We start from the raw sequence: 13,916 nt of genomic DNA on the forward strand, positions 1-13,916 counted from the left end.
AGTCAACAAACGAGTGGACAGAAGGATGGAAGGAAGGGAGGGAGGAAGAGAGGGGACAAGGGAAGGCTATTCACAGCGGGGAAGACCTAGGGCAGGAAGCAAGTTGAGACACGCTCTAGGACAATTCCCAAATCAGATAATTAGCCCGGAGGTGGTTTTATTTACCATTTTAACATGCACTCTGTGAGCATTTGCCACTTGGAATTAATAAAGCTATGTCGTGGGTGGCACGCGGGAGAACTTCCATTCTTCCCTTTGCTAACGATGAAAGGGATCGAGACTGAAGACCTTCAACCTGGGAGTCCAATCTCACTCTGCCTCTCGCAAGCTATGCGGGGCCATCCCGGGCAAAGCTTGTCACTTCTCTGGACTTATATCTCCTTATCTATAAAATCCAATTAATATTATCTCCTTCTTCCTGCTGGGGCACAGATTACATGCAACAGCGGCTGTGAGAACTCCTTTGGAAACTGCCAGGTACTAATCCAGTGTGAAAGAGAGTTTTATAACTTCATATCCTCACAAATTCCCAGACAGGAAAATCATTAAAGGTTCATGGGCAATGAGCAAGGAGCATACAAACCGAATACGAGTAGAAATTTGAAGGGCGGTGGTTCAGGCTGCTTTTGCTTTAATAATGACCTCTGTTCCTATCAACGATGAAGCTCCTCGTGGAGCAACCAGCGCTCTGGACTGCCTGAATTACAAGCCCCAAGACCCTTGAGAAAAACAGACTAGCCAAGAGGACGGGAGGTCAGCCTAGATAAATGATGGGAACCAGAGTTTAATGAAAAGGTCTCCCTCTCCTGCCGCAAGATGGGAGAGACGAATGAAGGCAGGAGCATGGAACAAGGAGAAGCAGAACAGGGAGGAGATCACCCCAGAATGTGCCCCTGTAATTCAGCGGTGGGGTCTGACCCCCGATGCAGAAAAACATGGGTCTGAAAATACGCTTTCAGACTGGTACATTTCCAAGCCTCAGAGCTTATCGTCTGTGTCTGCTTGTGGAATTTCTGTTCATAATTCTTAACACCGTTGAAACTCTAAATAAAGTCAGTTCAGTACCCTGCACATCGTCCGTTCTTATTAAGTCAATCAGCTGCCCTCCAAGACCCTCACAGGCAGCACCAAGAAAGTGCCAAGTCTGATGTCTCCGGAAGGGGGGGTGGACACTTCCCAGGCCCGCGTCCTGAGGAAGCTCAGAGTCCGGCAGGAAAGATAAGATGTTTCCAGTTTGTAGTCAGTCCAGGACTAGAGGACACAGAACAGCCCAGACTTCTCAGGTCTCCAGGGGAACTTCAGAGAAGAGGTCATAGCTGAACTATGGTTCTGAAGTCCACAGAGGCTTTAGACAGAAATGTGGTGGAGAATAGCTCTCCCCATGGAAGAAAGGGCAGGAGCAGAGCAGGTGTGGGGGAGGACCGTGAGATACGGGAAGAGCCGAACAGGTGGGCAGGGGGAGGACAAAAGGGAGCAAGTGGGACAGAGGGAGGGGACTTTCGAGCAGGTAGAGGCTTGTGGCATGACTCCCATGACCCCCATGCCCCGGGGTTCACACCCCTGTGCAACCAGTTGCCTCTGCTTGAGTGTGGGCAGGAAGGGACCCAGCGACTTGCTTCTAATGGGTGGAATGTGTAAGCGATGGAATGTACCTTCCAGGATTCAGTTACAAAAGATTTCAACTACCGTTTTGCCGGTCCTCTGTGTGTGTGTGTGTGTGTCTCAGTCTCTCTCTCTCTGCCATGGTGTGAGATGCTTTGTGAAGAGATCCACGTGGCCAGGAACCAAGAGAAGCCCCCGGCCTGCAGCTTCCAAAGAAATGGGATCCCAGAAGGCCCTGAGTCCTAACAGTAACCGCACGGTGAGCTGGGAGGCAGACCCTTCCAAGCTGAGCCTCGAACCCATAACCACAGCCTGGAGAGAGCCACACCACCCAGGGAAGCCACACTCAGGCACCCAGGCCACAGAAACTGTGAGATAATAAATACTGTTATATCAAGCCACTAAGTTATGGAGGTAATTTGCTACTCACAAAGAGATGACCTTAAAAGGCAATGAGGATCATCAGATATTTCTGAGGAAAAGAGTCTTTTCTTATCAGCTTATGCCCCAAATTTCTAAAATTACATATAAATGTAATTATGAAATTATGTATGTGCATAGAAAATACTCGTACTTCAGTGTAACAGACAAATATATATATATATATATATATATATAATCACTTTGTTTTATAACTTACGACCTTGGATTACTATTTTTTTTCCACGTGTCTATGACTACATTCTTCAAAACCAATGTGCATTTACACACAGAGAGGTTTAAGTAATGTGCCAAAAGTCACATAGCTAGATAGTGGTAGAGCTGGGAGAAGAAAACTGGTATCTGGATTCTTGTATCAGTCTTTCAATATAGATACTGAGACATAAAATGTAAAAGCTATAGAACCAGGTACTACCAGTCCCACCATCAAATTACCTGCTCAAGACTCAATTCTCTCCCTGGCCCCCTCTTCCCTCCTGACTTCCTCCCTCTCTCTCTTTTTTTTTTTTTTTTTTAAGATTTTATTTATTTATTTGACAGACATAGATCACAGTAGGCAGAGAGGCAGGCAGAGAGAGAGCTCCCTCTCTCTTTTTTCCCACAGCCTCTACCATCTTTCTGATGCTCACCAACTACCCAGCCAGGGCCTGCCATTCAGTTGCTTCCTTAAAGACATTAGGGAGGCAGCTCGTGCTGAGTCCCCAGCTCCTTCTGCATAGGACAGGTGCAAGGCCTAAGTGGGGGGATGCATAGATGGGCTAAGCACACAGCAGGGGACTTGGGAAGAGTTCAGAAGCTGTGTGTGTGTGTGTGTGTGTGTGTGTGAGAGAGAGAGAGAGAGAGAGAGAGACAGAGACAGAGAGAGATTAGGAAGCACTGACTCTGCCAGGCACCTGCCTTTTTCCAGCATCACAGGGCTCCTGATGCAAAGGAATTCTCTGACCTTTGAGGCAGAAAGTGCATGTTTAGGAAAGCCCTGAAATCATGCTGTACTATTTGTAATGGTAATTTTAGTCAAAGAAAGAGTCCTGCCCCAATCTGCAAGAGATGCAGGGGTGGCAGTGGGGGTGGCAAAGAATTCTGTTGTATCAGTTCCATCTTGATGGGAGGGAGGATTTGGCCAAAGAGAGGGGAAGTGTGTTTCAAGAAGAATGAACTCCCCGAGCACAAAGGGAGGATGAGGCAGGTGGAGAGAGAGGGGTGTGCGTGCATGTGTGTGCATGTGTGAGGGAGATGTAATGAGGTAAAGGCAGAGAGGCTGCCAGTGACCCCATGATGAAGGGCCTTGGGTGCCTAACCATGTTACTGGATTTCAATCTCTCAACTCTTCTGAGTGACCAACAATCCAGACTAAAAATGTGTGAAGAACGAATTTATGTGACTTCAAGGCCATCGTAGGGATACTGGAGCAAAGACTGGAAGAGTTACAGGATTCTAAAATGTTAAACTGTTTACCAAAGTTCCCTAAGTAAAAGGGCTTCCCAGCACTTAGACCTATTCAGAAGGAGATTTAAACAACACTGGAGCTGAATCAGTTGAATTTGTTTCCAAATCTGGGCACCTACTGTTTTTCCAGATCTGAGGATACAGCAGCAAAAAAATTAGCTGATATTAAACAGCTTAAACTTTGGTGAGAGCGCACAGCTCATAAAGAACCAAAGCAGTAACAAGCTGGAGGGGAGGAGTGCTGTGAAGACAAATAAGGTGGAGGAAGGCAGTCAGGATGCCCAGGGGTAGGGTGAGGGTGTGGTTATAGAGACGGCCTTCTTAACATGATGACAGGAAAAGAGAGACCTGAAGAAAATGAGGAAGGGACCAAGGGGCCACTGGTGGAAGGGTGTCCAGGAAGAAGGAAGAGCAGGTGCGAAGGTCCTGAGGTAGGACTGTTTGCTAGGTTTGGGGGACATCAAGGAGGCAGTCCTAGGGGAGCCTGGATGGCTCAGTGGGTTAAGCCACTACCTTCGGCTCAGGTCATGATCCCAGTGTCCTGGGATGGAGCCCCGCATTGGGCTCTCTGCTCAACAGGGAGCCTGCTTCCCCCTTTCTCTCTACCTGCCTCTCTGTCTACTTGTGATCTCTGTCAAATAAATAAATAAAATCTTAAAAAAAAAAAAAGGAAAGAAAGAAGACAGTCCTAGATATGCACATAAGTAGAGGAGATGAGATAAAAGGAAGGGTGGGAAGAAAAAAATAACATTAAAATATAGGATGGAGTGGGCATTGGTCTTGAAAGGCTATGTTGGATTTGGTAAAGATGTCCTATTTTTAAATTCCAAATAATGTATGCAGTCAAAAGAAGGTTTTCAGCAATGACACAACCTAGGTTCTAAAAGAGGAGCCAGAGAGTCTGTCACAGCTACTCAGCTGTGTCCTTGTGGTGTGAGCAGCTGTAAACAGTACATAAACATGTGGGTATAGATGCGTTCCAATAAAACTTTATTTATAAAAGCAGGTGGCAGGCCAGATTTAGTCCCTAGGGAATGTGGCCTCTGTTCTGAAAGCATCACTATGACTCCTTTGGTAGAAGTCATCAAATCCAACTCACTCAGTTCATGGGTGGGAAAACTAAATTTCAGAGACATCAAGTTACTTGCCCAAGCTCACAGAGCGAATGACCTGCAGAGCTGAAATTAGAGCCCAGGGCTCGTGACTCCAAGCGCAGTGCCCTTTTGACTGCCATAAGCCACCTTCAAAAGAGAGGGAGAGAGAGAGCGAGGGTGTGGAGAAAGCCTTGCTTGTCATGTTGTCTAACTGCTCTGCTGGCCCAGGAACAATTTCATGTAAGTTCTCAGTGAATTGAGCACAGCATTAAAAAAAAAAAAAAAAAAAATGTCTTCTCTTTCTTTCTGAGCCCACAGAGCCAGTGAATTCCCCTTGGAGGAGAAGGCAGAACCACAATGGCACAGGATCCGCGGAATACGCTTATGCCCAATTAAGCATCTCAGCAGGCCAAGCAAACCAATTAGACTGAGATTAAAAAAGGACCCCGGATGGAAGGCATGGGGCGGCTGCAGCAAGGCCCGTCCCACTAGGGGAGCAGGAGGCGGGAGGGCGGGTCACAGCGCAGGCAGGGATGGATGAAGACTGAGGCCAACAGTACAGGTTCAGACGAGGCTGGAGAGAAAACCATAAGACCAAGGCTCTTTTCTCAGAAGGAAGCATTGCTTTTCTGGGACTCCTCCCTCGTCCTGTCCCCCTTACTCGCCCTGTGCTCCCCTTCCTACACACATACACACACACCACAGTCAGATGCACACACTGAGGACAAAAGGCTGTGGAGCAGGCAGGAGACTGCTCTGTGCCCTTGGGAAGGTATTTAGTCTCCTGGGAAATAAGCTGATTGTATCTGATGATCTTCAGCCTTGCATCTCTCAGCCTGGGCGCTGGAGGAGGAAATCCTGAATTAAAACCCGACTCTGCCACCAATTAGCTGTGAAATTGTGAACGATTTTGCTTACACTCTATAAAGCATAGATGTCATCCCGGGGAATCATGTCTCCCATGGAGAGTAGGCTGAGCATCAGGGTAAATCCTGAAGCTCAGTACTTAGAAACTCCATAAACTTAGTTACTGTCCATATTGTCACTATTGTTCCGGTTCTGGGGGAGGCTCCAGTGGGAAGCTGGGCGACAGGGGCTGGATGGTGGGCTGGGAGAGGGAAGGAAACAATCATGCTTTTTTTAAAAAATTACTGGTAGGGAGAACTCCTGAGAGGCGAGATCTCATCCTCATCAATCCGTTAGAAGCAGTGAGTCTGAATGCAAGAAAGGCACCAGCAGTTTATAAGCTGCTGCGAGACAGGCATGCAGTTTCCTTATACCAGTGGTGAAGACTGAAACCAGGCCATCTCACCCCATCGTGCTGAGACATCAATGAATCCGTGATCAGAAAACTTTTCATCAATCGCAGCAGGGTATAGACAGTTGGAAGCCGTTGCTGGTGTTTTCCTATTATTGTTACTAGCAGAAGGCCGTTCATAATGATGCTTCAACTGCATACAATTTTCCTTTTCGTTTCCCCCCTTCTATAAAATGGGATCACAGTTTTCAGTTCTCGGGGCTGTGAGGAGAGCCCGGTCTATGGTGACGTGTGAGTCTCCTCTCCAACGTCCTCTGTGTAATCCAGGCTACTGAGGAACTCTGAAGGGACGGGTTGCTTTACTCTTCTTTACAGAGTATGTTTGGTGGCTCGCGTTTTCTGTTTTTGTTTTTAAGCAGATTTCATCCCCAGCTTGAACTCACGACCCTGAGATCAAGATCTGAGCTGAGATCAAGAGTTGGAAGTTTAGCTTCCAACTAGTCCACCCAGGCGCCCTTTGTTTTTGTTTGTTTTTTGTTTGTTTTTCTTTTGTTTTGACTTGAATCTGATTTCACAGCTGAAAAAGTTGGAGGAGTTCATTTCATATAGACTTCCATATACAGAAAGATGGGAAAACAAAGGGAAGAAAATACTTTATTTGAAAGTTTGGGTTAAAATTCACCCACAAACATAAGTCTATAATGTCCTGAACACTTCATAGAAGTGGATTGCAAATGTCTCTGACCCTCCCTGCAGCTGGTGGTCAAAGGAAATCACAGCCAAAAGAGCCATAGAGTCAAGAAGATAGGGGCGCCTGGGTGACTCAGTGGGTTAAGCCGTTGCCTTCGCCTCAGGTCGTGATCTCAGGGTCCTGGGATCGAGTTGCGCATCGGGCTCTCTGATCAGCAGGGAGCCTGCTTCCTCCTCTCTCTCTCTCTCTCTGCCTGCCTCTCTGCCTACTTGTGATCTCTCTCTGCCAAATAAATAAAATCTTAAAAAAAAAAAAAAGAAGAAGATAACAGAGCAGTTGTGCAAAGTTGTGAAAGAAACACACATTTCCCAGAGGTCACAATAAGACACAAACATCTCCCATGGTTTCTCATAAAGAGATGGACATAGTCGATGCTGGTTGGTGATGCACCAGTGCTTGATATTATTAGCAATAACGAATGCCCAGGTAGCCAAGTGCATTTGCCAGAAACATCATTCAGAAAAGCAACTCGATGAGAGTCAAGTATGTTACCGTTCAAATACATGGCTCTCTAGAGTTCTGACTTAACTCAGGGCTACATTTTTGAAAATGCTCTAGACACTGCACCCCCGATAAATGTTTGTGATTAGCATAACTGATCAGGGTGCTTATCCCTGGGTGGCTAATCCCATTGATTGTATTCACTCATCATTTGGAAGTTGAATAAAAACAAGCCTCTGAGTGTCTGCGTGGTGACGGGTAGAGGGATCTGGGACCTCTGTGAGCAGCCAATTGTCCCCAGAGATGAGCAAGGAGAACTGCCAAGGAGGAGAGTGAGGAGAAGAAGTCACTGAACCAGAGAGAGAGAGAGAGAGCAAGTACGAGTGCATTCCTTGCCATTCCCAGTCTCTCCCCGCATGATCCCCAGCCACCTCAGGGCAAGGTGAAACCAAAGGTGTATGTGAAATGGAAATGATGCATCTTAACAACTAGAATGCCAGAGACAAATCCCCCATTGTCTCCATGCCCCAGGACAGAAGCAAGGGGGTCAGCTGAGGAATCGGGGCATCGAGTGGGCATCAAGTGGGTCTCCGTCAAGTGGGTCTCCAGGGCAACTCGGTGCCAGAGGGGTGAGGAGAGGAAGAGAAGGAAAAAACTCCCTGAAAACATGATTGCAAACAGGTTCATTTTAATTATAAGACCCTGACTTAACAGTGGAGGATAAAATAATCCTTGCTTACGATGTGTATATAAGCCTTTCTGCTTTCCAAATGTGTTCACCTAAGTAATGGCATTTTAATTTTTATACCAACCCAGCAGCAGTTCTGAAGGCTTCCTGGGAATAAAGTTCAGAGAAACCAGGAGAAGCATCTTGGAATGGGGCTCCAAGCTTCTCACGGAGTAGAAACTTGAGAAGACTAGAAACACACAAACACATTGGAATGGCCCAAGTCTTATAGAAACGGACCATTTCCTAAAACGCAAGAGGGGTTCTTCGTGGAGCCCCGTTACTAAGGGCAGGGGTGCAGTGATGGTCATGGGAATCCATGGCAGGCGAAAGCAGCTTAGAATGCACTTGCTTTATGGACTCCAAATGGCTCATCTATTTCCCTGAGATGCCCTCGACCGCCTAAGGCATCTCGTTGCCGAGACATCCAAAACATCAGAATGGAACAGAATGGAGCATCAACCAAGGGTATTCCTGTCATTCCCCAAATGAGGCAACTAAAGGACAGGAGAGAAAAGGATTTGCCCAAAGCCACACACCACTGGCGGCAGGAGGGACTCGAATCTGGGTCTTTCATCTCAGATTCAGCGTCTTCTGTCCTGACCCACTGCCCCAGCCCATCACCTCCATCATGTGGGGTCTATAGGTGACTTGGTCCTTTACAAAGCTCTGTCATCATGCCCTTTATCCTTCCAACAACCTGGAGGAGGGGGAATATTTCCATCACCATCACAAATGGGGGAAACTGAGGCCCAGGCCGGTGATGGCCACGTGACAAACCCGTGTGAGGGCTGGGACAGAAATGCCAATGGCCTGATTCTCGGCCAGTGGACGCAATCTTCCTGATTCCCCCCCTCCTCTGCCCACTTGGGTGTCACCCTGCCAGTGGAGGAGAGGTGCACATGCTTACTTCTAAGACACCTTGTTGATGCTCTGCAGAAGAACAGGGTAGAGGACCTCAGGGGAAAGCAAACAGCTCATTCCACTGAGTACCAGCAAAAGGGCCACAGAACAGGTCTGTTTTGAAGATGTGATGGCATCTGGAAGGAACACAGACTTTAGGGTCAGAAAGGCCCACCTCTGAATGAGCACGGAGCCTTTCATCAGCTGAGCAATTCTTTGCAAATTCCTCGGAGTCTCTGATCTTCTATCAGTGCAATAGGAATTCTAGTACTTACCTCGCAGCATTGCTGGGAGGATCAAGCATAATGAATGCAATTAATCTGGCAGTAGTAGCTACTCAATAAATGTTAGCTATTTATCCTTTGGCAACGCATTCTAAAAGGGGAGTTTGTCGCATAACACATAACTTTTAATGGATATTTTAAATGATCTTAATATGCTCATGGGCTCCAGGGATTATGCAAACTGCATATAAATAAAATATTTAAAATTCTGTTTACTCAATTTGTCTCTCTGCTTATTTCCAAAGCATCTATTGTGAAAGCATGACTCATAACTAAATATAGATTAATAAAAGTTTGGAGCGGCAATTATTCTTCAATTATCATAAATCCCATTAAACATTGCAATTATATGAATTTTCTCTTTCAGTCCACAAAATTTGACAGCTCCAAGGGACCACAGAGAACGTCTTCGTATATGGCCTTCAATCTTTAGATGGAAACACGGAGAGTCTGATGGGGGAGGTAATTTTCCAGGGACACACAGCTGTCAGTGACAGAGCTGGGTTTTCAAATCCAGGTCTCGCACAGCCAGACCTCTGCCCATTTCCTTCTGCAGTGGTGCATATTTTGGGGAGAAAAAAAAAAAAAGATGAACAACTTCCCCAGCAAGTAATACTGCATGTAATTGCCAATTGCTTCATTGTTAAAATATTTTGGTATTAGCGAGCACAATGCCATCTCAGAGCCTTCCCCAAATCCACATTCCCAGCGAGGTCCTTCTTTGTTTCCCTATATAGAAAGTTTCTCTGTCCTTATTTTAAACTAGTTAAGAAAGAGCTTTTTCCTTAACTCATTCAACACACATTCACCCAGTTTCTGGTTCTATATCAAGAACTAGGGATCTGGGACGCCTGGGTGGGCTTCTGCCTTCAGCTTGGGTCATAGTCCTGGGGTCCTAGGATTGAGTCCTGCGTTGGGCTCCCTGCTCAGTGGGAGCCCGCTTCTCCCTCTCCTTCTGCCTGCCGCTTCTCCTGCTTGCACTCTGTGTCTGTCAAATGAATGGATAAAATCTAAAAAAAAAAAAAAAAGAGAGAGAGAGAGAATTGGGGGTCTAAAGCCTTCCTTGATTCAACTTAGATATACCAAAGTCCTCAAAAAAGATTTAATTCGGACTACAGTAAACTGTGACAGATCAAATTTGTCACTCTGCCTATTTTGTAAATAAAATTTTATTGGGACACAGTGATGTTCATTTGTTCGTGAATTATCTGTGACTGCTTTCAGACAATGTGACAGAGTTTAGTAGCTGCAACAGAGACCCCACAAAGTCTAAAATATTTGCGTTTATTATCTGGCTTTTATAGAAAGTTTGCTGACCCTGAGCTAATCCATTGACTAGGCCAGTCACATAATGTATTTGAAGGAAATAATCAAGGAGGCCAGAGCAAAGATTTATAGATTGAGCTACTCCAACAGATAGATCAGTAAATTCTGTGTGTGTGTGTGTACACGTTTGTATGTGTGTGTTTGACAACAAGATTCCCATACCCTAAAAATATTTTTAAACTCCTGGGCTAAAGTAAATTAGAAAACAAGGATGTTTTCTCACACACCCTGCTTGGAGCACCTTTAAATCCTAAACAACAAAGTCATTATTTAAATACAAATTAGGCGGAACTGATTTAAAAAAAAAAAAAAATGCCCAGATCACACCTGAGTTAAGAAAATAAACGTGTTTCAAGTGGAATTTATGATGATGATTAAACAAGGTAATTGACTTGATATATTCAATGTTGAAAAAAAAAAAAAAAAAAACCACACACCCACACTATCTGGGAGGGTTGAAGGTATTCCCAGAGGTACCTGATTGCCCAAACACCACAAGAAGAAGCAGATCCCACCATTTTTCCTAGTTGTTGGAACCCGAGGAGTTGTAATGCCATGAAGGCATGGTTCCGAGGGCTCTAAGTTACCGACCGGGAAGAGGTGACAGCACGATAAAGCCCCACTCGAGGCAGCAAGCTCTCTCTGACTGATAGAACTAATCAGAATAGACCAGGTCGCCCTGAGAATTAAGGAGGCTCCTGTTGGTAGCGATCAAAGCAGAACCTGAATAACTGATTGGCGGAGATGCTTACAGGAGGGATTCAGAACCTGCAAAGTGGCTGAAAAGTGTTGCTGTATTTACCCGACTAGGCGACCCGAGTGCCCAGCTGAACCGGAAATGGTTCAATGTGGAACCAGAAATGTTAACCACTGACAGGTATGAGAGTCTCACATAAGCCCCGGGATGATGGGTGATAGATATGGAAAACATTACCTACTCAGTTGTTTTTGCTTTTGTCTGAGCTTTGAGTTAGTTGGATGAAACTTCAAAACACACGGACAGGTGCCAAACTCCTGGTCTATCTCACAGCTACCCCTACACTCTAAATTTTAATTCTATCCGTCCCTCTAAAGCACCTAAAAAATGGTTCTTCTTCATCAAATGATACTTGGGTTCTTTTGTGGTGTCCCCACAAGCAACTAGCAAATGTTATTTTTCCTGGGGAGAAAGGCATTTCAGTGGCCACCTCATGAAAGCATAGTGACCACCTTTCCACGAGTTCACCTGGGACTTTCCAAAAGAGCCCCACCCCCGCCTCGTGTGAGGGTGCTTATCTACCTACATTGATAGACTCAGCCACGAGTAATACCTGTTTTCCAATCCTGGACATTCTGGATTCTTCTGATCCATATGCCTCAGCATAAGTAATTTTGACGACCTCATATGAGCCAGGTGTTTCGCATTAACAGACACACCACCTGGGACGTAGCTATGACCACCCCCATTTCACAGATAAAGAACCCCAGCTTCAAAAACCTCCATCCAGTTTTAACATTGTCGGCACACCAGATTCGGTTTACACTTTTCAACTCAAAATTCTGTCTACCAAGCTAACTACCCACTGTGAACCTCCCGTCTGTGAATTTATATAAACTGTTCCTAAACCACCTTGCCTTTCTTACCTCTCTCCTGCATTTTCAGCAAGCTGCTGCCAATATTTTGGCTTCCTTCAAGGCTGACAGTGGGTCTATAGGAACAGGCACTGGGTATCGAGCAAAGGTGTTGTTAACTCTACTCTCTACCACAGTAAGCTGGATCAGCATAGATGATGAATTCTTTTTGGATTTCACTTTCCCCACCTGTAAAATGGACAGCTGGACTGGATTTGTGGCCTCCAAATTTTCATTTACATGAAACGCTTGCTTCATTAACCCAGTCTTTCAAATAAGTCTTTGTCACTTTGCTTGTTGGGGAATAGCTACCAAGATTCAGTCTTTATTTTAGGGGCTGGGGCTAGAGCAGTGAACAATATAGACCAAGAACTTACATTTTTCTGGGGAAAACACAGAAGACAATATTCCAGTAAATCTTTTGCCCAACAGAACTTCTCCCGGGTGCTTTGTGAAGTGAGGTCCATATGGATGAATAGAATTGAGTCAGAGTTTTCAAATTGGGCTCCCTGCTCTGAAGGGCTGGGTAGTGAGGGGTGAGACAGGGTTCTGCCCACCTCATCCCCAGAGAATTTCTGTTGGGGTGCATCAGAATTTGGTGGGAATGCATGTTAAGATCCACAAACAGGGAGTGCCTGGGTGGCTCAGTCCATTAAGCATCTAACTCTTGGTTTCGGCTCAGGTCATGGTCTTCGGGCCCTGAGATCCAGCCCCAGGTCAAGCTCCACACTCTGTGGGGCGTCTGCTTGACATTCTTTCCCTCTCCTTCTCACTCCTCCTCTGTTCTTCTCCCTCTGCTCCTCCCTCCACCTATGCAGGGTCTCTCTTTCTCAAATAAATAAATAAATAAAATTCTTTAAAAAATACAGAAGCAGGAGCTCACTTAACCTTAGCAAATCAGAGTTTTTGTCTTTGCCTTTTTAACAGACTCCCGGCTGACCCATCTCGAGTAAAACAGAGAACCCCTGGACTGAAGGGCCCTTTGAGGACTCCTCTATCTTGGACTACTTTCTCTTCCCTCCCCTTTCAGTACATGGTTTTTCAGTCTACTGGGCCTCGGCCAGAAGGTTACTTCTAGAGAAAACTCTCTGACTCTCTGACTGCCCCAGCCAGCTCAGGGCCCCCCAACCAGTGAACACGGTGAGCACAGATGTACTTGTGTGATGATTTTACTGTCACCCCCTCCACTCCTATTTTGTTCGGCTCTAGGACATTCCTGAAACTTATAAAATACCCAACACATAATTCTTAAATAAATCAAGGCAGTATGAATGAATGTGTGGATGAACGGCTCTCTCTTTTCCAGCCCTGAGAAGCTCCTGATTATGGGCACCCCCACGATCAGACCATTTCGCTGCCAACACTCCCCCTCCCACCCCCGGAGCCTGGCAAGTTACCTTAGGCCCTTTTTCCAAACTATCCAAGCCTTAGTGACTTCCTGTTTCCATTTATTACTGCACCCTGTTCCAGGCGTAGGCAGAGGTGGCAATTAAACCCTCAGAAAGGGAGAATTTTGGAATTAATCCTTAACACCCGTGTGCTTTCCTGTTTCCACTGTCCCATCAGGAGCACGACTAATAAGTCCAGAGAAAGAACCCTCGAGATGGAATAAAACAAGATTCTTAGCCAAGACACACAGAGGTGAAAATACCACCCACCTTGTGCCCCGGCCTCTGAAATTCCTCCATGCACCACAGCCAGAATTACCTTGCAGAATGGTGGGTTTGGCTCATGCCACCTCCTCCACCTTGTTGGGGACTCGGCAATGAGTCCTCACTGTCTACAAAGTACACAGGAAACGCTCTGGATTCCTATTCAAGACGCCTCATGACCAGAGTTAAACTTCAGATGCCCGGCTCCTTCCTTGGCCACTCTGTCCTTGCTCTACTCAAATGTAACCACTCAGTGGACCCATCCACAATTACTATCACCCACTTCCACCTTTCCCTTCCATTTTTATGAACACTCAGAGACTAATCACTATCTAAAATGCAGCTCAGACTTCTTAATTCTGAGCAGAATGCCTTTCATG

At 45.9% G+C, this 13,916-nt stretch overlaps 1 protein-coding gene across 1 annotated transcript in view; it reads right to left on the bottom strand.

Moving 5' to 3' along the window:
• The window catches only part of BRINP1 (BMP/retinoic acid inducible neural specific 1), a 170,616-nt gene that overhangs the window by 64,813 nt on the left and 91,887 nt on the right, over nucleotides 1–13,916 (bottom strand). The window lies entirely within an intron of this gene.

This window comes from Lontra canadensis, unplaced genomic scaffold, assembly GCF_010015895.1.
Source record: "Lontra canadensis isolate GAN:19392208 unplaced genomic scaffold, GSC_riverotter_1.0 scaffold30, whole genome shotgun sequence".
Lineage (NCBI taxonomy): Eukaryota > Metazoa > Chordata > Mammalia > Carnivora > Mustelidae > Lontra > Lontra canadensis.